This window comes from Pteropus vampyrus, unplaced genomic scaffold, assembly GCF_000151845.1.
Source record: "Pteropus vampyrus isolate Shadow unplaced genomic scaffold, Pvam_2.0 Scaffold351, whole genome shotgun sequence".
NCBI classification, from domain to species: Eukaryota; Metazoa; Chordata; class Mammalia; order Chiroptera; family Pteropodidae; genus Pteropus; species Pteropus vampyrus.
Genome location: NW_011889132.1, coordinates 1347045 through 1372192, shown reverse-complemented (window position 1 = coordinate 1372192; position 25148 = coordinate 1347045). Strand labels below are relative to the sequence as shown.

At 35.5% G+C, this 25148-nt stretch overlaps 1 protein-coding gene and 1 pseudogene across 1 annotated transcript in view; one reads left to right on the top strand and one right to left on the bottom strand.

Annotated features, from left to right (window-relative positions):
• The window catches only part of IL1RAPL1 (interleukin 1 receptor accessory protein like 1), a 1273836-nt gene that overhangs the window by 80931 nt on the left and 1167757 nt on the right, over positions 1-25148 (top strand). The gene's annotated exons all lie outside the window — the stretch shown is intronic.
• LOC111731165 lies at positions 2304-2420 on the bottom strand (annotated as a pseudogene).

The following is a 25148-nucleotide window of genomic DNA, read 5'->3' as shown; positions in this document are numbered from 1 at the left end:
TCTTTTAAAGGGCACAAAATAGCACGGCTTCTTCTGGATTTATGTTGTAAGATACTGTAAAACTCCTGATGTCTTTTACTGTTAGAACTGTACCCGTACCGTTCTGTCATAAACTAAATTGAATTGTAACACTTTCTAGTCTATCCAGAAACAGCAAGGAAACTGATTTCTTTTTCTGCATATCATGAAGCCAGTTATTGGTATAAATGGTATGTAATGCCAGATATGTGGTTGATAACCAGTACATAAATTTGAGATTAATCTTGAGGATAGGATTCGTATTTCATTTACTTCATTATCCTCAGCTATAAGCTCCATAGCTAACAGTCCATAGAATTTTAGTGGGGTTTTAATAAATTTGTAATGATTTTAATTACTGAATACTGACTAAATCTTAAACTTTGAAAAGAACTGAAAGTTTTAAATTTGTGGTTTTAATTTAATTTCTATGTTAATCTCACATTGATAAACATTAATGATTATCTGTATTATTTTAAAATGAGATATTTTGTGTCCCCAAAGTCTTTTCCTTTGTCTCTAAAATGAGGAACAATACAAAACTAAACAACAATCACAGATAATAGCAAAGCCTTTTATTTTGAGAAGCTGGGGAATTGTTTCGAATAAAGAAAGTTATGATTTCAAATATCAAACTAGTTAACTTTTCACCAAACTGAACAATATACTGTTGGAATAATTGGCTTTTATAATACTGTAACCTGTTGACAAAAGTTGGCTTCTATGACTGGATCAACAGTCTTTTTCCTTTTAATTATAACATTAACTATTTCACTTCTGTGGTGAAACCCCACCTGCTTCTTAGCCCCAGTAGCCAATCTGGTGAGGCCCACTTTCTTAAGCCATCTTTATTTCTAAATATTTTATCTAACCAATCAGTCCCATCAATGACCATGTTTTATTTAGCTATTTAGGCTGATATTTACTTAGAATTATTAAATCATAACACAATTGTGATTATACTACCAATAGTCTCTTCTCTGGGACTTTATAGGTAGATTAATAATTGCCTAATCATTTTCTAATTTATGGAACAAGGCTAAGTTTAAATTACTGAATGAACTTATGAACTTTCATTGGGTCAGTTTTTTGATGTTCTAAATGAAGAGGGTGTTCAAAGAAAAACTACCATATTTCATTGATTCTAAGCACACATTTAACATTTCTGAAATCAAGATTTAATCTGAAAATCTATGGAGAGTCATTTTTTAATTAATAGTATTTTTTTTTCTCTTACTGGTACACAGGAGATGGTGGTTTGTCTTCACTGGCAACTTATCTTTCATGAAATCTCATCATTTCCATAACTAAGCAGTAGCATTTTTCATTCTGATATGCATAATTCTTCTTTAGAAATGTTTACAAAATAGGATTTATAACTTTTCCTACTTAAAATTTTCTGCATTGATGTACTTTCATTTTTAAAGTATTATTGGTTATATACAAATAAAACTAAGATGCAAATGAACTTACCTATATGACATAGTTCAAGGAATGCATTTGACAAGTGAATAGTTTCAATGGGATCTTGACACTAGCAGTAATGGGGATTTCTCTTGTATAGTTTGCATTTTCTTTGGTGAACTTCAGTTATCCTGCACCAGTTGATTTTTTTAGACTGAACTGACCAAATTAACTTATTCTACATGGCCCGAAAGTTCTGTGGGATCAGAAGCTAGCTATGTCTTGCTCACTGTTATTTCTGTCTATATCATAACTCTGCCTCGGTCATACATCCCCAGTAAATCTATAACATATTGAATTTAAGTAAACAAAAGACTTAAAGTTTTATCCCAGAATTGTATCGGAGATATTTAAAACATAAATTTTATTTTAATTAATGATGAACAATATAAGAAAACTGTTAGAATTGATTTCCATGAAATTGGTATAACTTTCTTCTTGACCCCCGAAGAGGCAGCACTTTACTTCTAACTCTTTCCAATTTTCTCTAGTGAGATTTCTAAGTGAGATTGAACTGGAAATATTGGTGCATTTGGGATTGCCACACTAAAAGTACAATGTGAACACTTGAGAAAGAAAATACACAATGCACGTGGACATTTGGTTAGCGGCAGAACCTTCCCCCTTGTCCCAGACCACACTCACAATTAATGCTGTTTACTATAGGAGAAAATGATCAGAATTATTTTCAGCTTTTAATAGAGACCTCAGTAGCCTTAGAGAAATTGGACATATTACTTCATTTGTTGTTTTTAAAATATAATTATATCACCTTAATTATCTAATGAAAATGGAGTTATCCATTTAATTAATTAATTAAATGCCTACAGCACCTGGTCTTCCTAGGTGGTCTCCCATCTAAGTACTAACCAGGCCCAACCCTGCTTGACTTCCTAGATCAGATGAGATTGGGCACGTTCAGGGTGGCCATTTTAAATATTAAGTATTTATTTATTTATTATCCAAAAGTATTAAGGAATACTTTTGACTCTGAGGATTTTCTCTGCATCTCTACCCCCTCCCTTTTACATTCTATATTATCTGAATGACCTGGCAAGGGGCAGTAAAGGATATTATGGACAAACTGGATAATTGAAGAATGATATAATACTGATTTGTATTTACATTGTGCATTTATATTTAGAATTTGGGAAAGTCTGAGAATTGTAAAACAGCTATTGATAGGCCGGAATACCATATTCTCAAATAACAAAATGATTTTCTTTGAAAGAATCTTAAAAATTTATAAGGCTACAACTTTATATGTGGGCTTTTAAGGTAATTATTAATACTCCTTAGGCTTCACAGTCATGTATTTCAAAGTATCTTTATCTTGAGATACTAAGGTCAGATATTCCTTTTATTGAATTCAACTTCTGATACCTCTGCATTCCAGCATAATTATTCCTCTAATATCTATAAATCCCATACAGTTTTTCCTTTTTCTTCTCAGGATCATTTTCTTCTCAGACCATCCTCATTCAATGTATATTTATAGAAATGATAACAATAACAGTATTAAAGTTTATTAGGTAAGCAGATCGATCTGCTGAATTACAAATTTAGGTTATGTCAAAAGTAAATTTAAACTCTGGATTTGTGCTTTGTGTTCCCTTTATTTATTTGAAAAGTTTGAGATTCTATTTTACTTTTTCTTCATATTTTGTAGAATAACATCAGCTTTAGCATGGAGAAAAAAAATAATATTTTCTTCGGCCAGCAAACAACTACTTCAACAAAATATAGTAACAACTACCCATTACAGGAACTACCCTTTGCACGATATTTATAGTATAGTACATCATATATTTATCAAAGTTGACATTACAGCTTGAAAGGTGCTTTTTCGTTTTCTTGTCATGATTCTTTGAATTAGATATCATTATTTACTTTGTGAAAATAGGAAAATAGGGCCTAGAGGGGGCTCTACAGCTTGTCAAAAACAATCATATTTGTACATTATCTGTACTTTAAATCCACAGTTTTTGATTTTAAAAGTGCTTCCATTTTCCTCACATCAAGCTGCTTATTTGATTCATGCTTGGAATTGTGACTATCAACTATATATAATCTCTACAAAAAGAATGATAGTGAATAGAATCCATGTAACAATAACATTGTATAGCCATTTCGACAGCACTTCAAATTTTGGAATTTCGGAGGAAGTGTCTCCATTAGCTGTCTTTAGAAATATAACATATGTAAATTTTCAATGGTCCTACCTATGTTGAGAAAGAGTTATTGACAAAATTGGGATGTGAACTGCATTCTAGGCATGAACTATTTTTAAATTAAATTATCATTTATATTAGTTGAGATGGGGAAGAAAATAGGAGCCTTTAATTATTTATATGTTCTATGTACAAACTTGAGACCAATCAACTCACCTTTAAGTTCACTCAGCAAATGGTAAATTTAAAAGCATTTAATGGAAGGATAAGAATAAATACTAATAGAATGAGGAAGGATTTCCCACCTCCATTAATTTATCTCACTGTAAGAATTGTTTAAAACGATTTTTACTATTGTTATTTTACCTACTGTAAGAGAACTCAGAAGGTCCTTTGAAATAAATAGGTACTGGTAATATATTTCAGAAAATAACACTTTTCACTTGTAGAGGTTCTTTTGCCAATGCTGTATAATCAAGCGCTACTTTAGGACCTTAATAACAATCTTTATCAGATTCTAAATGGAATTTCTACCTTCTAGATATAGGTAAAATATTCCTAAAATATGCTACAATTTTCACAAAGCTGAATGAAAGTCTATGCCTATTTGCTTGACAGTCTGGAGATTGAATATTTGTGTTTGTAATTAAAAATATCCACAATTTTATGTGCAACACTTTGGTGACACAGCGGCTTGGTAAGTGTCCTGGTTCAGTCACCTGCTACCTGTATGGACTTAGACTGGTACACTTTATTTGCACGTAAAAGCGTGATTGTACACCTACCACTTCATTTTAATGAAAGGATTTGAACTAAGATACATAATCCATACAGCACTGACTTGGCACATTTGAGGCATTTCATGAAAAGTTATCATCATCATTATCTCACCATCATCACCATCATCACCATCATCACCATCATCACCATCATCACCATCATCACCATCATCACCATCATCACCATCATCACCATCAATCTAAGTATTCCTTTGCTGCCTTTAAATGAACATGAGTATATAGAGGCATAACAGGACTTAAAAGATGTACGTGCAGGCTACATGGTTCATTTGGATAGTGGCTTCTATTTTGTAGGGCTGCAAAAAGATTATTTGAATAAGAAATCTGAAGTTTTAAGGATTAACCATTTCATTAGCAACTAAGAGACTGCTAATTGGCTCATTGGCAGTTATACTTTTTGACTAGAAGGATGTCACCAGAAAATAGTGAAAAGATATGCAATGGATATTCTAGGCACTGCGTTAGACACTGGGAATATAAAGGTGAAAAGACTAAAAACATGCTTTTATGTAGTAACAATTATTTTTGCAACATGGGATCAGTATAATCTTTTCAGTATAAAACTATGTGTTCCATCTATAAACGCATTTCTGCCTCATAGAAACAAATTTGATCATGATGTAAGCATATGGAAGTCTAATAATGTTACAATCTGCAAATATCTCTTGCAGTTAAATTTAGCTGTAAACTTGCAGGTGTATATATTTCACTTTATTAAAAAAAAACAGTGAAATACAGAGCAGGATTTTTAGAGAATAACAAATATAAAACGCTTTAAATTTTGCATTAAAGATGATTGTTATTCCGCCTCAGCAACTAGAATTCCAAGTAACTGTACTTTATATGATACTTAATACTATTAGAATGAGGCGTGTTGGGCATGAGTCTGGAAAAATCTGTTTTCAAGATGCTTGTTTTGGGGCAGCTACTCGTTGTACTCAATCTCTCCATCCAACTTTCCAAAGGAGTTGTTTATATTCTCTCCATTTCCTCCAACTCCCACTCAATCCTTAGGCCATTCTATTTTGGCTTTTGTCTCCTTCATTTGATGAAAGACTTCTGGCTGAGATCATCAAGAACATCTTATTGCTAAATCCAGTGGAAATTTTCATTCCTCTTTGAAACTTGATCACTTAGCAGTAATGGACACTTGACCATTCTCTTCTTCTTGAAGCACTCTCTTCTGAGTGCTTCGGAGGCAGAAAATTTACCTGGGTTTTCCCCTCTCTCTCTTCAGTCCCTGCTTCTGTTGAAGGTATGTTCTTCTAGAACACAGTCTGTTTTCTTTCTAGGCATTCTCATTCACTTTACATGCCTGGTTTTAATTACCACTTGTATAAATTGGGATGGACTAGGTTATAATCCTAAAAGACAACCACAAATCTCAATGGATTAAAACAATAAATGTTATTTCTTATTCATGTTATATGTTCTAGTGGGTCAGTTGGGAGCTCTACATCATATTGTCCTATGAGACCTAGGTTAATTGATCAGCTTGTATTTGAAATGTTGTTGGTCTCTGTGTCACAGAGAAAGAAAGTTCTAGATTTTTCACACCAGCTATTCCATGATGCCATGTGGAAGTAACACATGTCACTTTCACTTAGAACTCTATGGACAAAACTAATATGACTCCACTAAAATGCAATCCTATCATGGAGCCAGAATGCAGAGATTGGAAACATATGGTGATTATCACTATTAGCTTTTCTGGCTTTTACCTATTTGGCCTGACAGTAAAAATAAACTTAGTTCCCAAGGGAGAATTCATAAATCCTATCCAAAATTCAAATCTCTACATAATGTATGATAGGTATTACCTGAGGACCAGACAATGATCCTTAGAACTGAGAGATCTATGGTACCTTCAGCTAATTGGAAGAAAGAGAAGTGTGAGATGGAGAAGCAAGGACATATGGCAAATCTAGAATTATATCGAGAAAAGTTATATATTTCTAAGGTATATTATCTGTATTTTAAACTGCTGGTGACAACTGGTTTACCTAATATGTTACCGCTGCATGATTTAGATTATAATCCTCCCAGCTTTCAATATCTGTTTCATCAGTGACTGCTAACTAACCCTTTAAAGTTAAGAGGGATATCACCTCACTTATCAGTTCTAAGTTTTGTATCTCCTAGGACAAGCCAGGTTATTCTGCGAGTAGCAAACACTTTCCAAATCTCCCAAATTTTAGTGGCTTAAAAGATTTATTTCTCACTTAGGTTATCTGCTACACTTTCTTTTTGGGTCAACTGAGGTCTCTGCTCCATATTGTCCTCACTCTCGGATCTTGGTTGATGGAGCATTCATCATCTGGAATGTTATCTGGTTGTTATGACAGAAGAAAGAGAACATTAGAGAGTCTCCCACTGGAAATTAAATGTTCTATCCAAAAATGCCATGTCGCTTCCTCTCACAATTCATTGATCAGAACTAATGAATGACCACATTGTGCCAGTCTCTTGTGTTTTTACCCTGAGTCCGTTTTCCTCCCTTCTTGACCTTGCTCTGGTTTGCAAAAGACTGCATTTCCCAGTTTTCTTGCTTTCTGGCTTCTAGGTAGTTCAGCCATTGGGGTATAGTGATGGGAGAATGGAGGGCAGGAGGAGTGGAGAAACTACATTCTTTCATCTTGTCTCTCTCTCTCTCTCTCTCAGTTTTGGAGGGCATCGCCAGCAGCAATGGCTTCTGCATGATTTCAGCTCCCAAAAGACATAATGTAGTTCCAGCTTCCACTGGTGGCTTCTGGGGTCTGGTAAAACTACTTTCTCTTTGACTCTTCTCTTCTGAGAATGTAACAGACTCTTCTTTGCTCTCCATCCTCTATTTGGCCTCTCCGCTCCTTCAACACCTGCGTGAACAGTCCCCTGCATTAAATTCTCTGTGTTGACATGTTAAAGTAGTGTCTTTTTGATGAGCCCCTGCCTGATAAATCCAGGTTAGGATACTCAACCCTACCACATGCTCAGAGAACAGAGCTGGAAATATTTGGTGAACAGCTCTCATGCCTGCCATACTACCTATTTACATATGACTTGAAATCTTCTTGCTAGCCAGAACTCTCCTCTGAGCTCCAGACCGAATAGCCAAACAACCGCCTAACTGATACCTCCTTTTGAATGTTTCAAAGGCACAGGAAACTCAACATGTCAGAGTCACAACACACGATCAGCTTTCAGCAAACCTCATCCTTTCCGTTCCCTCTTTTAATGAGTATTAGCCTCATGTGTTTTGTTAGTCAGGCAAGAATCCTGAGTTATTCTTGAAACCTTACTCTCCTTCAGTCTGCATAACCATACTGTTACCATAACTATAACCATAACCATAATAGTGCTCACAACCATAACCATTGCTACAATGTCCTAAATCTTTCAATTCTGTTTGCTGCTCTAAGTTTCCACTGCCGTCACCCTAATACAGGCTCCTACCCTTGACCGACGATTGCAGGAGCATCATAACCTTGCTCCGAATGTCATATTCTCACAATTTAAGTCAGTCATCTTCAAAGACCTTCAAATATTCAGTGACCTTCAATGGCTTCCAGTTGCTCAGGAGAAATACAGTACTTCTTGACAATCTTAGGAGACCTAGCACCAACTATGTCTCCTGCTTTATCTCCCGCCACACTGCATTTCGCTCTCTACAGTCCAGCCTCCCCGGCTGCTTTAAGTCCTTTACACTTGGCAGTCTTTCTTAACTCAGGCTTTTGAACGTGCAGTTACCATTGTCTGGAACACTTTCCATCCCCTTCATGTTAACGTCTATTTAGTGAGGTTTTTTCCTTTGTTGTTATATCCTCAGGCAAACCTTCTTTGACTACCCTGATTGTGTCACATACCCGGTTACATACTTTCAGTAGCACCACGTACCTCTGCTAGGCAGCATTAACAAAGTGATGATTTATATTTAATTGTGTGATTATTTGATTACTAAAAATCTCCCACACTTGTCTATAAATTTCGTGAGGGGAAAGACAGTGAATGATTTTGCTAACCATTGTATCTCTAGCTCTTATCAGGGGCCGGGACATAATTAGCACTCAATAAATATTTGATAAGTTAATGAATGAAAGCACTTCACTTCTCACCTCTTCCCTTCCTTGCTCTTTTCCCTCATTTCCTTTCTCCCTCCTTCTTTTTCTTTCAGCCTTTTTCATCATGTCTCTGCTATGGGGGATTATAGGTCAGATACTCATTTAACAGTTAATTCCTAGGCTATAATTAACAGTGCCTCATCACAATTCCTTTTTGTTGGTGTTGGAATTATTCAGATAGGATATTAATGGCTGTTAACGTAAAATTTCCTGGGGCTGAGTGACTGGAGAAAAAGACTGACAACTCCAGCCTTACATTAGAAAGTGGAGAGGAGAGAGGTAGATAAGGGTGAAGGGGGTCAAATATATGGTGACAGAAGGAAATTTAACTTTGGGTGGTGAACACACAATGCAATATACATATGACATATTATTGAATTGTATACTTGAAACCTATATAATTTTATTAACCAATGTCACCCCAATAAACTTAAAAAACAAAAAGTTTATTAAGGGTACTTACATATGAGGCTCATCTTGGGTGGCAGCAAGACGAAAGGACATCCTCCATGCTGCATGGCAGGCAGGCACTAAGGGCTTATATAGGACAGAACAGGACAGGATAGATAGGGATATCGAAGTGTGACCCACCCCAGATAATGGGAAATCACCTTATAGACTTGCTCAAGGAAGGGCAAGGGTCTCTTTCAGGAACCAGCATGCCCGGGGCACAGGTGAGGAGTCAGACAGTCCGAGGGGGTTTAAGGCAGAGGTCCCCAACCTCTTTGGCACCAGGGATCAGTGCTCCTATGAGAATCTAATGCCTGATGATCTGAGATGGAGCTGAGGCAGTGATGCTAGCTCTGGGAAGCAGCTGCAAACACAGATGAAGCTTTGCTCACCTGCCCGCCACTCATCTCTTGTTGTGTGGCCTCGTTCCTAACATACCATGGACTGGTACCGGTCCATGGTCCAGGGGTTGAGGACCCCTGGTTTAAGGGAACTCATCCCTGTTCTGGCTTGGATCTAGCTGGATCTACCATGAGGATCTGGCAGAGGCCAGGCAGCAGTTGTGTCATGGAACAGTCTCTCTTCCACAGCAGTGATGGGCAGCCATGACAGAGAGTGAGTGCAGGTTTTGAAATCAGAATAGATTTTGAGTCCCAGCTTTGCTACTTGCTTGCTGTGTGGCTCTCGTCTACTTCAGAAATCTCTCTGAACTCAGTATTCTCCTTGGTAACATAATTATACCTAGCTTGTAGGCATTTCATTGTAGTAATTATATATGTAATGAAAGAACCTGGTATATAGAAGCTACTCAAAAAATTATAGTCATTTTGGCTTTTGTTTAAAAATAATTTAACTGATGGTAGTTTTTATTAATGCCTATTAAGCAGCCTCTTTACTGAGTGTACATAGTTCATATGTAACATTTAAATTAGACAGTGAAACATAAAACATGAATAATAAATGCAGTGCACAATTTAGAGTGTTAAAAGACAATTCATTTAGTAAATTGTGAGAACAGTGTATCTGTGTGTGTGTATACACGTTTGTGTGTCTGCATGTATTTCTACTTGTATTTTTTTATGTGAAAATTTTGTAATTGTATTCACTGCTGTTAATTTTTACATCTTTGTATTGCTTAAAAAATTTGTGATTCAAAAATAAATTGAAGGTTTTTCCCTTCTGGAAAGATAATTCCACAAGAATGCCTTGATCTCTTACTCTATAGAGGAGAAGTGGAGGAAAGAAAAAGTGTGTACCTCATTAATGGTGCCCCTAACAAGGCTTGTCTTTGTGAGGGTGAGAATTGATGTCATTTTTGGCAGTGACACAGCTGACACTGTTCTGTGACATTGCAACATATTCAGTACATGCCTAATAGGAAACCCCTTTCCAAGCGGTAAACAACCCTTCACAAGGCAGCACTGCCAAAGCAATGTTTTGCCATCTAACAGGAAATCAATAGGACAGTCCTTTCTTTTTACTTAAAAAAATGTGTATACCTTTAATGATGTGTTATTCTTTGAGCCATCTGCCGACGTGCTGTCCATTCAAATTGCCAGGGTTAAATTGTTGATTTTTAAAAATCGTTATGATTATCTCATTATGCTTTTGTCATAAAATGGCTCTATTTCATGTAGCAATTAACTCCAAGGAATGTCATCTCAAGGCCCAAACGGAACCTAACATTTTGACGAAGCCCTGCTTTAGAATGGCACTAATACACATTTTGCCCATTTGTAGGTATTTCAAGTATCAAATTGGATGAATCTTTTTAATTTTCTTCTACAGAATTGAGTTCAAGTGAATTTGATAGAATTATTAGGGTGGCTTGTGTCTGGAATAACAATGATAACTTACAGAAGGAACCAGCAGGGCCGGTGTTATCGACGAAGGGTTGCTTCAGACCCTTCGTTTGTCAGCTGGAAGCCCTGCTCTGTGATCTGACTGTTGAGTCCTTCCCTGTATATAGCATTCACCTATTTTACTTCGAAGGCACTAAATGCATCTTTGCAATCAATATTCAATTATGCAAGGCAAGGAATTCTGGTTAAGTAACTGTCTACCTGCCGAGGAAATGTATTTCTGAAAAGAATTCGTCAGGGCTTCTGGGTTAGTTCATCTTTCTCATCTCTGGTTGAATACCTGCCCAGTTACACTTGTTGGAGATGCGCTATTACCTTCCTGCGGAGAGTCTCCTGTGGTGGCATGTTTCTTGCTTTTCCTCTGGAAATACCTTTCTCAGCTCTATTCCTTGCAGTCTTCGACTCCTGTTACCCAGGAAACTAGAGAACATTTTCCCTGGCTACACTTTGCTTTCCTGCCTTCTCATAGAGGACACCAGCAAATTTCTGCTTTGTTTCTGTCCTTAGTTTATGCTTATATTGGACTTCGTCCTTTCTGCCTAAGCGTTGGGGAGTTTGGATCACGTTCCTTTTCAATGGGGCTGACTAGTTATTTTAATTTCATAAATTAAAGATCACTCTTGTTTTCTTCCACTGAAAATCGACAACACATTACTCATTCTGGCCCAATCTACCAGGCAGGCATGAAGTTATTGCTTCCTAAGACACCTTCTAATTTAAAAAATTTGAAGATTTCACAAGTTGACACATAGGCAGTGGGAACTGGGGAGCTTTTAGCATACTAACTGGGCTCTAAAGAATTCACTACAGTTAATGACAATTGTGCTTGTTATCTAAGACAAATGGAAGGTGCTGCTGTACCTTTCTTAGGACAATTTAAAAAAACAAAACATTAACATAAAACAGGTAAGCAATAAATAAAGGAGTTGTTACTCATATTATGACCATTTTTAATTCATGTAATTTAATTTCTGTACTTCTCAACTAATTCAGATTAAGACTGTCTTGCTGGCTAGGAGGTGAAAGGCAAGGAACTTGTCTAAATGATTCCAGTTTTCCATCAAGAGCAAGTTCTCTGAGATGTTGGAGCTCTCTGTCCTGATTTTCCTATTCTGCTCTTCTGGGTTCTCTGGGTATCCAACTTCCTGGATTCTACTTTTGATCTGCCTGGTTTTTAACCACTGTTTCACCCTGACCTTTTGTGTCTGCTTGTCTACTCATTTCTTTAATGATTTTTTAACTTGACCTCCAATTGTGTGTCTCTTGACTTCTTGCTAACTTAGATTCAGTTCTGACCCAGTCTTCAGTTCTGCCACTAAGAGGAGTGTCGAGTAATCAAGGTGTTCCCTATAGACCCTAGCAGTGTAACTACTCAAAACACAAAAGCCATTGTCATTTGGCAAAAAGATGATAAGGACTCTGTTATTATTTTAACTTTTCATCTTATTATTAATAGTATTAGAAAACACTTTATTAAACTTCTGCCACATGCTATACTCTGTGCTTGGAGTTCTATATGTTAAGCCTCATATAAATCTCCCAGCATTTTACAGAGGAGGCACAGAGAGGCTATGTTACTTCGCCAAGATCACACAGTTATTAAGTGGGGGACAAGAATTTGGATACTGGCAGTCTGATTGCCTAGCCCATATTTTTATCCTTGACACTGTCCCACACTAAATTACACCACATGCATCTGTTCTTAAATATGTCAAACTCTACATTCTCAGACTTGCAGAGTGTTAACTGTGCCCTCTAAGTTAGGATCTCGAAATTTTTAGAATTTTCTAGGTTTTTGTTTTCTGTTTTTATTGTTCATTTTTGGTCTAGGAGTATAAAAATAGGATAATAGGAAAGTTTGAACTAAACCTTATGTAACAATCATCTTCAGAAGACTGATTCCTAATGACACATAAGAATAATCATATATATTCATTCATTCCACAAGTTCAGCAACTATTTGCTATCTATTTGTGCCAGCAATGATGGAAGGCTCTGGGGATTCAATAGTGAGCTAAAAGGAGTCTTGTTTCATAGAGCTTACATATATAAATTGGACATCGGCCTAACTATGAAGTAACATATAACTTGTGGGAAATTATTGATCCTTAAATTAAACTCTGTGAAAAGCAAACTAGCAATATATATAGAGTGTTTAATATGTACTGCATTCTGTGGCCCTCAATAAATGGTAGCTTTACAAATAAAGTATAGGTAATTTGATTACATATTCTAAAGAGTTTAGCCATCAATAAAATAGTTTAAAACAGAGGCTGGGACACAAAATAATAGTACAATTTTTCCTCAAAGGTATTTTAAAATTTTACTTAAATATTTTCTTTAATTTCTTTACAGATATATAATTTTATGTAAATACATAACTTTAATCATAGCATTCCTTTTCTTTTTCCTTGTTTCCTGCTGGGCCTCTCCCTCTCCATTTCTTCTCCCTTGATACAAATCAGCCACCACCACCCAACAGAATCATACTATATTAATAACCAAGTGTGTATATTTCCATATTTTCCTTCCATGTTCTTATATTTCTATTAAGGAAGCACACATCCACAAATAGAGAGTTTTATCACTTTTTAGAAAAATTGGATTATACAATATTGGCTTTCCTGTATCTTGTTTTTCTCACTCAATAACTTGGGGATCTAAGTCAATAGATACAGCCCTATTTTTTTTTTTTGTCTTGCTAATAGGCACATGATATTCCATGGTGAAGTAGCACAGTTTATTTCATCTTTGCTCTGTTTTTTGTAGGCACATTGCTTCCAGGCTTTGACACTACAAATGTCACTGCAGTAAACATGCTTGAATATATGTCCTTAAGTAATTCTATATCAGTGGAATAGATTCCAAAGAGTGAGAATGATTAGTTAAAGGATCTGAGTCTTTAAAAATTTTGAATAGATGTTGACAGATTGCTTTGAAAGAGAAAGGTATATTATTTTCTGTTTCTACCAGTAAGTATATGTGAACATTTCCTTACATTTCCACAAGTAATAGGTGTGAGGGACTTGTTTAAATTTATACTAGTGAGATAGTTATAGTGCGATTAATCATTATTACTTTGAATTTGCCTGATGACTTGTGCATTTGAACTTCTTTTTATAAGTCTATTGGCCTTTTAGATTTTCTCTTCTGTAAATTATCTAATTCAGATCTCTTGTCCATGTTTTTCCTCTTGGGTCGTCAAGTTGAAAGTGCATTTGTGTCTTCTGCCTTTGAAAAGATTTTTCAAATCTGACATTTGCTTTGAAATTGTGTATTATATCTTTTCCTATAAAATAACATTAAAAATTTTTGTATAGTAAATGTCTTTTTCTAGATCTACAGTCTTGTTTAAGAAGATCTTTCTTCTCCCTTAGATTTTGTATCTTGCCTTCTAGACTTTTTATAAGATATATAATCTTTTAATATTTTTTAAAATTTAAGTCTTTGCTAGATTAGGATTTTTAAAAATGTGATTTAAAATGGAGATACCTTTTAGTTTCTTCCAGATGGAGGGACAGTTGTGGTAGGTAGATTTAAAACATAATTCTTCATTTTCCCACAGAATTAAACTAAGGGTGTTTATTAAAAGTGATCTCTCCTTTATAGATACAAAATATCTCCATATAAATATTTGGTCCAGTTGTCATACATTCAGCAAATAAAGTGCTTCCTGTTCTCCTGAAGTTCTGAAAAGAGTGTGTATGTGGTGGGGGGAGAGAGGGCGCAATTTTGACATAGTCACTGCTCTTTAGAGATGTAGTCTTCAATTGTGGTGATGGCATTGGGATCAGAAATCACAAAAGCCTCAAGTCTGCTGATGGCTCTGTCACTAATAGTATGATGGGGTTCCAAAACTCAGCATTGCTGGGGTTCAGTTTCCTCTGATATCAAATATGGAAGTTGAACCCAGTGATCTCCAAAGCCCTGTCTAGTCATCAAAGATGGCAACAGGTTGTCTAATCTCTTGCACTACCCAGCTATTTCAAGTTATCTTCTGCCAAAACAAACAAAAGCTCATAGCTTATAAAGAGAGAAAGAGAAAATGAATATGAATAACTAGGTAGACATAAATTAGCCAATCTGGAATAAAGGTGAAAGAGAGTTGATCAACCTCTATGTGGTCATAATATCCTCATCACTATCTCACTAATTGAAGAATCTGAGTTATATTTTTCTTGTTGTGATTGGCATCCTTGCTTTAACTTTCTTACTGACATCTCTGATTTATGGCGATGGGGCAGAGATTTGAAAACTCATTTTAATTAAAAGGATGAATCACTTTATAGCTGAAAACAGATACCAAATTACTTAAGAAAGTGGACACCATGCCATTTTGCAGGTAAACAAGTAAACATTAACCTCTCCTTAGCAATCACCTTGACTTCGCAAAAAATATTTAGAGTTTAATCACAGTATATACAACATATGTGGGTTGAGTTTTTAACTGCCATTCTTGACTTAATAATAATTTACTATATTATTTGGGATCAAATCACTTTAGTAAAAATCAATTTTAATAAAATTAATCAGCATGATCGGAACGATTCATTTTAATGCTTTTTGTGTTATATATTTTTTCAAAAATATGAAAAATTGTTACCATCTAAAAAACAATTTAAAAGATATTCTGCTATTTTAATGGCACAAATTAAGTCTACAGTCCTTTACGGATATATATGTCCGGCATAGACATATATTTGAAATGGAGTTAACAGTGAGATAAAAGACGCTATCATGCAAAGAACTTTGTCGTGCAAAATTATTAAAATACCATACAGAAATAAGTTCAAGTTTGTATAAATGACTGTGGGAGTTTCATATATTCAAATTAAGAAAACAGAAACTGAAGTAGCCAAGTATATAAAGGGCTTCCCTGTCATGCAAAACCACAGACTAACACATGGAAATAAATTCAGGCACATAAATTACACTTCATGGAAATCTCAGAATACAAAATCTGTTGTCAATCTCTTTCATTGAGTGTACTAGTTTTAAAGCATTGAACAAATTCTTTCTCACTCCAATTTTTGTTGTCTGGTGTCTCTTTAGTATAACCCACTGAGTCATTTTCCCATCTTGTTCATTTAATGTTCATAATTTCATAGGCAACAGGTAGTCCAGGTTAGATCATGTAATCCCCTGAACTGGAGAATGGGTTCCTATTTGGGTTCCACTAGAAATTACCTGCCTCACAGCTAACTGAAACCTAACTTGGTAGTATTCCCTGTATTCTGTTTAATCTTTCAGAAAAGCATGTCTTTTGTTTCTCTAATTATATAAAATACACCTTCAACACATTCAGCTGAGTGCTGTATACAAAGTAAGGTGTTCAGTAGGTGAGTCAGCTGCCATTTTAAATTTGAGTATTAGGTTTTCTAAGCTTCACCAAAATAAAAGATTGTTTCTAAGTTGTTACCACAGTAAGAGCATATCTACCAAGTAGTGAAAACATATTTTGAAATGGATAAACTGATACATATGGATGTGGGTGATATTTCTTAAAAGCATAACTGGATTGACTCAGGCAGACATTTCAGCCAAACACTTTTTTTGAACTGCATTCTCTCTCTCATAGCAAAGGAGGACTCTGGCCAATGAAGTTAATTAGTGCCAGATTAGGATGGCCTCAGCAGGTGGCTGGTTCAGACTCTGTCTCCCCTCCATTCATTGAAGTCTCATGGATAGAAGAGGGCTTGGACAGTCTTGTCTTACTGACAGCTGTCAGCTGCTAATGTACCATATGCAATGATGGGCAAAGTTGCCATCAACTGTCGATGAACCATATGTAAGTGGTGAACAGAGTGACAGACAGATGAATACTTAGAAGGCAACAAAAGGCCTTCATTGCTGGACCGGGAGTTAGAACCTCACAATTATTTTAAGAAAGGATAGTTAAAAATAGATTGTTAAAACTATGTCACAGTCATCATACCTTTACTCTAGTCACCCTTTGTCACTCTGTTTAAGAGTCTGAAACAGATGTGCCAAGAGAAGCTTTGCTTTCTTAGATGTTAAGAAACCTGACATGGAAGGCTGTATTCCCCACAGATACCTGTTTTTTTCACTTTCATTAATGAAAAGGAAATTAATGATAGCCAATTAATTGCTAAACCCAACTATTTTGAAAAAAATAAAAGTATTAGTTAAGATAAGGATGAGTTTCTGAATTTGGTTGCATGGGTAGAAGAAATTAGATATGAAATGAAGAGTGTGGGAAGACTGGAAAAATGTTTTTAACTGTTTGACTCTATGGGATACCTTTTACTACCTAATAAGAATATAATGTTCTATAAGTTGAGATAGGGAAAAAATAGCTACTTAATTTATAGAGAGGTGATCTAAAGCTTATATCTAACCTTCATACTCTTAAAGTAATATTGATAATTATCAATACAGTTGCCAGGTACTTCACATATATTACTCCCTTCATCCTCTCATCATTCTAATGAAGAAGGTACCACCCTCTTCTATTATAGACAAGGAAACTGAAGCCCAAAGAAACTAAGAAACTTACTCGAGGTTACAAAGCTGGGGATTTCAACTCCAGTTTGGTTCCTAAACTATGCACTAAAACCGGTATGAATAGTTTAAAACGTTGGACTAGCTATTGATGTGACATTCATGGAACATAGTATATGCTTGCTAAATGATTATTTGATACAAGAATGATTGAAATATGCATGTGTGAAATCTCCATGTAAGGAAGCATCACTGTATACCACAGGAGGCAGTTCTTTTTTGGACACGGTAGTGATGAGATATTATTTTAATATTTGTAAGATGCAATCAATTATAAGAATGCTGTCTGGCTGCTTTGGAACATCTGTGAAGTAACATATATTAAATGTCTTGACCTCATAAGAAAATTGCTATATAAATGAATTTTATTTTGTCTGATTCTAATTTTGGAAATAAACCATCTTCAAACTTAAAGAGACAAGCCCTTGGATTTATGCAGGAGTTAGAAGTTATGACACTTGGTCATTCTGCTTACAGTCTATGTGTGGAGAGACTCAGCACCTAGCTACTTCCACTATGTCCTTCCTGTGGCCCTATCTGTCTTTTTTGGGATCCGAACTATGTGTTAAAGACTTATGATCTTATTGGGTTACTTTTCTACAGAAAAGATGTACAGCAGAAAATGTGGTAGGGGAATTTAAACAGGGTTGGAAAGAAGATAATTAAAGGAAATAATCTAATGTTTTAATGAAAAAAATAAAGGTACAATTCACAACATGTATTAGACGTAAAATACCTTTATAAAACAGAACATATTTATTTTTAAACAATCATTCTATACTTCTGCCAGTGTTAGAAGAGCTTAAGGAGGCCCCGTTATCTGACATTGAAATGGTGCTTGCAGAGTTAAGTCTTGGATTGAGAGTTTGCAGATTGTGGTGCTGGATTTGCTTTTAACATAGGAAGTTGCTTTGTGATACTTGGCACGTCATGTAAAATAGATATTCCTTCTTTGTAATGGTGGTTTGGACTCCACAATCTCTCCATTTTTTTGTTTTGTTGTGTTTTTAATGCTCTAAAATCCTATGATTCAGGAACAGTGGGAACTTTAAATATTTACTTAACTCCTTTTAATTAAAGAATGTATTCTAGATTATACATAATAAAGTAAAATATATTTGTAAAACATTAAACAATTGAAAACTATTTAAAATGTTTATTCTAAAGATAATTTGCAAGGTTATTATGGCACAGTTGCACAAACTAGAAATACTCTAATAGGTACCTTACACTTTGAGAAAACTTTTAATATAACTGACAGGTTTTCAAAAGGAAGAAATTCCAGTATATCAAGAAATCACTGGCCTTTTCAAGTGATCATTGTCATGGTAGCTGCATTAACAAAAATTTATTTAAAATGGAGTAATCTCATTGTGTAGTTTTTAGAACATTGTTGCCTTACTAAGTTATTGTTAATGAAAAATAGTCAGAATGCTATTGATGTTGAAATGTGTTATATTTCAGCAGAGTTATAAACGAGTATTTTTCCCACTTGTATTATTGATTAAAATAAAGTGGTCATAGATATGTGCTATTCACCTATTTAATGGCATTCTGCACAATTATTTCACATTAGACATATATTTCTTCAAATGCTTTACTTTTGTATTGTGGTTTTCTTACCTGAAATAAAGACTGTAGCTTTAAACATTCAATATGAGACTGAGACTTAAACAATATTCTACCTAATTATTGAGACTCAAGGCTACTATTTGATCTGAATTATTTTAATAACCTTTTTTTTAGTTCTTATCATCCTAAGACTGCCCAGGATTACTGATTGTAATTGATCAGTCTTGAGTCTCCTCTTTGTGCCCAGCTCGCTACTCCTGAATCAGACAAACTGAACTTTGGATACTCATACAAATCTAGGTTCAGTTGGTTAAATTGTCAAGGAATTAGGAATCTGGAGCTCTTATGAAAACCTGTCAGGGAGTCATACTTTGTACCTGTGTGCCCTTAAACAAGTTACCAGGTTTTAAAACCAGTTTTCCTCAGTAGGCTTATGGATAGTACTTGCCTCGTAAAGTTGATGTGAATATTTCAGGAGATGATCTATGTGAAAATTGTTAGTCCACCACCTGGTGTATAGTAAGTGTTCAATAAATGTTAGCCATGATGATGATGATGATGTTGATGATGGTGGTGGTGGTAAAGATGATAGTTTCAGAGAAAATCTTATCTCTGTAATCTTTGGGGGGTAACCATTAACTTCTCTTGAAAAAGCATAGGTTTATTGTTCAAATATAGATTAAAATAAGAGATTTATAGTGGAGGCTTATATAGGGGACACGAAGTTCTTTTCTTAACCACCCCCCACAAGAATATATGATTTTTAAGAGATCAGAGCAGCTATCACTCTAAAGTAGATCATAACCATGGTTGATCAATTACAATGCCTTTGTCATCACTATTTTCTGTTATTAGCAAACCATAGCTCCCTCAGTAATTAGAGCAAATATCAAAATCACCTTATATGTCTGCTCTAAAGTAAACCAATTTGCAAATCTTTTCATAAGAAAAGGTGGGGGACTTCTGAACTATTGTCTGTGTCTACTACTATCAATAAATGTCAGGACCACTAGCTTTTCTCTAAGTCCCCCCCCGCCGCCGCTCATGATCTCCCATCTCCCTTCCTTCCATCTTCCCTACTTAGCTTGCCTACTTTTCTGTCTACTCAAGTTTCCATATGCTTCAGGGACTCTTAGTAGTGAGTAGTGGAGCTTATGGAGCCGTAATAGCAGAAGTGGAGGAATTAGAGTCTATAATCAGATATCCCAAAAAGGTTATTGTAACCAACTCTTTCTTTCCATGAAATGATAGGTAGCACTCAAGTGAAAAGTATCATAGTGTCAAATATTCCACACATAAATTCTTGCATATTGCTTAACCCTTACTGATGTATCTTGAGATGGCTCTAAGCCTTTTTCAATCTACTAAGTTATAGAAAGTAATATCACTTGTACATTTCTTTTCCTTCAGGGGATTATGTGTCTAATTATATCCTCCCCTTTTTGCCATTCATTTCCCTCCACCCAATTAATGAAACCTTAAGCAATCATAATTCCCTTTTTTTTCTCTTTCTATTCCAAATCTCAGGATAGTACGACTTCCAGTTTTGTTTATATCATCCACACACACACACACACACACACACACACACAGCCTTTTAATATATCATGGGACTCTTCTTAGAAGTTAAGCAGGATCAGGCTTGGTTAGTACTTGGGTGGGAGACCACTTAAGACCGGTTGCTGTAGGCGAAAAAAAAAAAAAAAGATACATGTGTATATCATGGTACTCTTGGAGATGCCGCAGATTCAGCAGCAAATCCAACAAAATGGTCACTTCTCTCATGGAACTTGCATTTGAGGAGGTGATTCATGCAAAGGTAAAACTAGTGATAAGGGCTAAAATTAAATGTAACAAGGAGATTATCATTAAATATGGCAGTGTAATGGAGAGCAGTTAAATAGGCAAGGGTTCTCTGGGGAGGCCAAATTTGAACCTAGACCTGAATAAGAGCCAGACAAAGGAATAAGGTTAGTGGCAATAAGGTTGAATTTGGCTTAAATATAATGAGAATTCATTGCAAGATTGTAAGTAGCATGTGTGGCATGATTTGATTTGTCCTTTAAAAGGTCACTTTGATTTCTTTTTGAAAATGTTTAGTAGCGATCCAGAGTGGGTACATTTAGATGTGATGAAAAGTTATTACAATTCTTTTAGATTGGTCTAAGATGATATTGTAATGAGAGAGAAATCGACAAGTCCAAGATATATTTTGGTGACAGAGCCAATGGGACTAGCCAATAGTTCTATTTATAATCCAATATAATTACCCTAATTATATTTGATAAATCTAATCACAGTACCACTGACAATTTTGGTTCAGGGATAGGGAACTTAAGTATTGTTAAAAACTTAACAATATGCTTAAGTGTGTTGAAAACTTAGGTCTTTATCCAAAGAGCAATGGCAAACCAAAAGAGACTTTTAAGCAAAGGAGAGACATATCAGATTTACCTTCTAAAAAGATCACTCTAGGTGTCTTATGGAGAGCAGATTGGATTGGAACAGGGAGAGCAGCCCACGAGGAATCATTTGCAATGGAGCAAGTGAAAGACAGTGGTAGCTTAGACTAGTGCAGGATTTTTCAACCTTGGCAATATCGACATATTGGGCTAAATAATTCTTTGTTGTGTGGGATTATCTTGGGCGTTATAGGATATTAAACAGCATCCCTGAGTTCTGTACACTAGATACTATTAACATTGCTACCTGTGTTCGTGATAACCTAACATGTCACCAGGCATTGCTGAATATCTCTTGGGTAAGAACTCTTAGGCTAGGATGATGTCAGTGGACATCTAAAGGATACACATTAATGAAGTTATACCTCAAAGTCTACTAAAAACAGGGAGAGGGAGGGAGGATTGGCTTTGCTTAGTAACAAAAGTAATTATTAATTGCAAATAGATTGAAAAATTGAACATCAGGAAAATAAAAAGTTCACTTTCTTTTATGGTTCAGCATGTTTCACACCAAGCTTTTCTTGACCCTCCAAAATACCTCTACCTCCCCTCTATCTCTTCCTCCTCTGGATCAACTGGGGAGTCAGTTTTCTACTTATTCACTTTCACAGTCTTTAATTTTGTCTCTACAGCTAATCAAAAAACAAATGGCACTATTCCATTTTTTCCCCTACTATCGCTTTTATATAGAGCCACTGCTACCACCCTGGTTGTGGCTTTTGTCCTCTTAATTTTGTTTCCCCCACCAGTCTTCAATTTCCAGCAAGATGATTATCTTCTTCCTTTCTGATAGTTTGCCCAAACAATTCAGACCAAATCAGCCTCTTCATCCGGACTCTTACAGCATGTGTTGCTTTTTTGACTTCTCTGGCAATTAAGACAGTTTCCCATAGGGTTATCTTTTCTAGCATGTGTATTCTTTCTTCCCACTTAAATTGTAAACAACATGATCTCAGGGCCTATGTAATGTTTGTGTGTCTCAGATAGCGTCAGTGCAAATAGTATACATTATACAGTTGCTTAATAAGCTTGCATATCATCCACATGATTGTTATATAAGTTAATAGTCAAGAAACATCTTTTACCATTTTTAAGGATACCTCTTCCAACTTCAAAAGGAACATACTACTGACTGGTCTTTTTTCAACTGTTAAGATTTCAGAGGGCAAACACCTGAAAATCTACTTCGGTGGCAGTGCAGCCAAGGAGAAGTGATGACATTGCTGTGAATGAGCTCGACCTGAATGATGTTAACTACAGTATATTGCTTCATATTTAATCTAAAATCAAAGAGAAGTCTTTTTATAAAACTACTAATCTGAGCTGATGACTGAAAGAGAAATATTTAAAGGTCTTTCCTCCTCTCCATTGATTCAGTATAAATAGAAATGACATGCACACAAGTGAGGGGAGAATGTGGTGCCATGAATAGAGATTTATGTAGCACATTTTTCATTGACTTTAATGAGATGTGTGTGGCTAAATGTGTTAGTGCAGTTGGCAGAGTGTCTTTTTTCAAAGCATCAAGATTTAGCCTAAAGTCTCAGTGAATATTTGAAATGGAGCAGGAAAATAAAAGTAGCGTTGTTCAGAAAGCCTGTTGACCCAGGAAGCACACACAAGGTCCTACGAGTTTCAGCAGGAGTGGCATCATATCCTGAGACATTAAGGAACCAAGGCAAGATGCTGTGGAGTTTGTAGGCACTGACAAATGACTGCAAGGGTAATTATACTGCGAGAGAATGGGAGAGGTGTGGGCAGTGAAGAATTTTCCAGTGTGTTGCTTTTATGCTGGATAAAACCTCAGAATTCCCAGATTTCCATATTTAGTCACAGGACATGTCTTTCCATAGAAAAAGGCCTTGATTATTTAGGGACTTGATCAGGTGTGAAAAGGTGTCAGTTTTCTCTACCTAACAAAAGTCCTTAAGGCATTGTCCTTTACATATCATTATGGCAAGACTCAAAAATAAAGATAATATAAGTCAGTCACTCGACCACCAGATATGTATTAATTGCCTTCTATGTATGATGAACAGTGTTGTCAGGCATTTAATTAAAAGGCATAATCTCCATCCTTGAGGAGTTTGCAATTATCTGAGCAGTTTAAAAAAATCTGTGAATGAAATTGATAATATGTAAGCGTCAAGTGCGTTGTAATAAAAATGAGCACATTTAGGGTGCACATAAAGGAAATAGCCCCAGATGCTTCACATGTGATAATTCAGTTAATCATTTTTACAAATTCAGTGGAAAGTACTCTTGATTACTATTACTAATGAGGAAAATGGGAGCATAGAGAGATTAACTTATAAATACAAGGTCACTAAGTTTGACAGTGGAGCAGAAATTTGAACCCAGGTAATCTGACTCTAGAGTGTGTGTGCCTAAAACATTAATTTGTATTGATACAGAAGAGGAGTCCCAGTTTTCTCAGAATGGGAAGGAATTTTCCTAGTCTAGAAGGAGGGATGTGATTTAGTTGAATGAAAAGGGAATGGGGTGGGTTCTTGGGAGTGTATATATCTGGAGGTGGGATTGTGGGGAGATGGTGAAAAGTGATCATGCTTCAAGCAGCAGCTTGAAGGTGGCAATTAAAATGGCATATTAGGTATATATATGGGTAGAAGAATGAGTAGCAATTCTAATTTAGGCGATTTTGAGTAGGAGATTAGTCGATGGTATTTAAGAACAAAGATTGGTACAAATTTTTAGGCAAGCAATCTTTCAGCACCTTAAAATTTAAAATGTACATGGCTTTTGAGCCAGCCTTTTCACATCTAGGAATGCATTATAGAGAATTATTTATACTATATTGTTCATAAAAGTAAAAAAAACGACAATGACATAAATGACCTTTAAAAGGAAAATTGTTAAATTGTAGTTTATCATACCATGAAGTATTTAAAAACATCGAGGCTCATCTATTTTTATCAGTGCTTTGGAGATGGTTGTGATTTATTGTGCAGTGAAAAGACGATGTGGTGAAAATATGTATAATATGATTTAATTTAAAAATTAGATATGATCAAGTCAAGAAAAACTTATGGAACCTTCACTATGGACTGGGCATCAGGTACAAGGGATACAGTAATGAACCAAAGATCCCTGTCCTCACAAAGCTTACATTCTGGAGGGGAGACAGACAACAAGAAATAAGCAGCATAAATAAGTAAATAATAATAGGAGGCGATGAGTTCATGGAAAAAAAGGAAAGAAGAGCAGGGATTGGATGTACTCACAAGGTGGGTAGAGACAATCTTAAATGGGATAGTCAGAGTAAGCCTCATCAAGAAGGTGAGAAATAAGCAAAGACCTGAAAAACTGAAACATCAAAAGGAAAGTGTACTCTGGGTAGAGGGAACAGCAGCAGTTCAAACACAGGCCTATAAGTGGGAACATGTTTGGTGTTCAGAGAACACCAAGAAAGCTGCCAAGGCTGGTGAGGAGGAGGTGAAGGGAAGAATAGATGAAAGGAGGTTGGAGAGTTAACTTGTCTAGATTATCTAGAGCAGGAATGTTAACACAGTGTAAGCCACATATGTAATTTAAAATTTTCACTAGCCACATTGAAGAAAAAAGAATGAAAAAAATGTGAAACTAATGGTAATGTATATTTAAGGCAATATATCTAAAATGTTATCATTTTAACATGTAACCAATATAAAATATTTATGTGATATTTTATATTTTATTGTGCTAAGACTTTGCAATGTGATGCATATTTCAC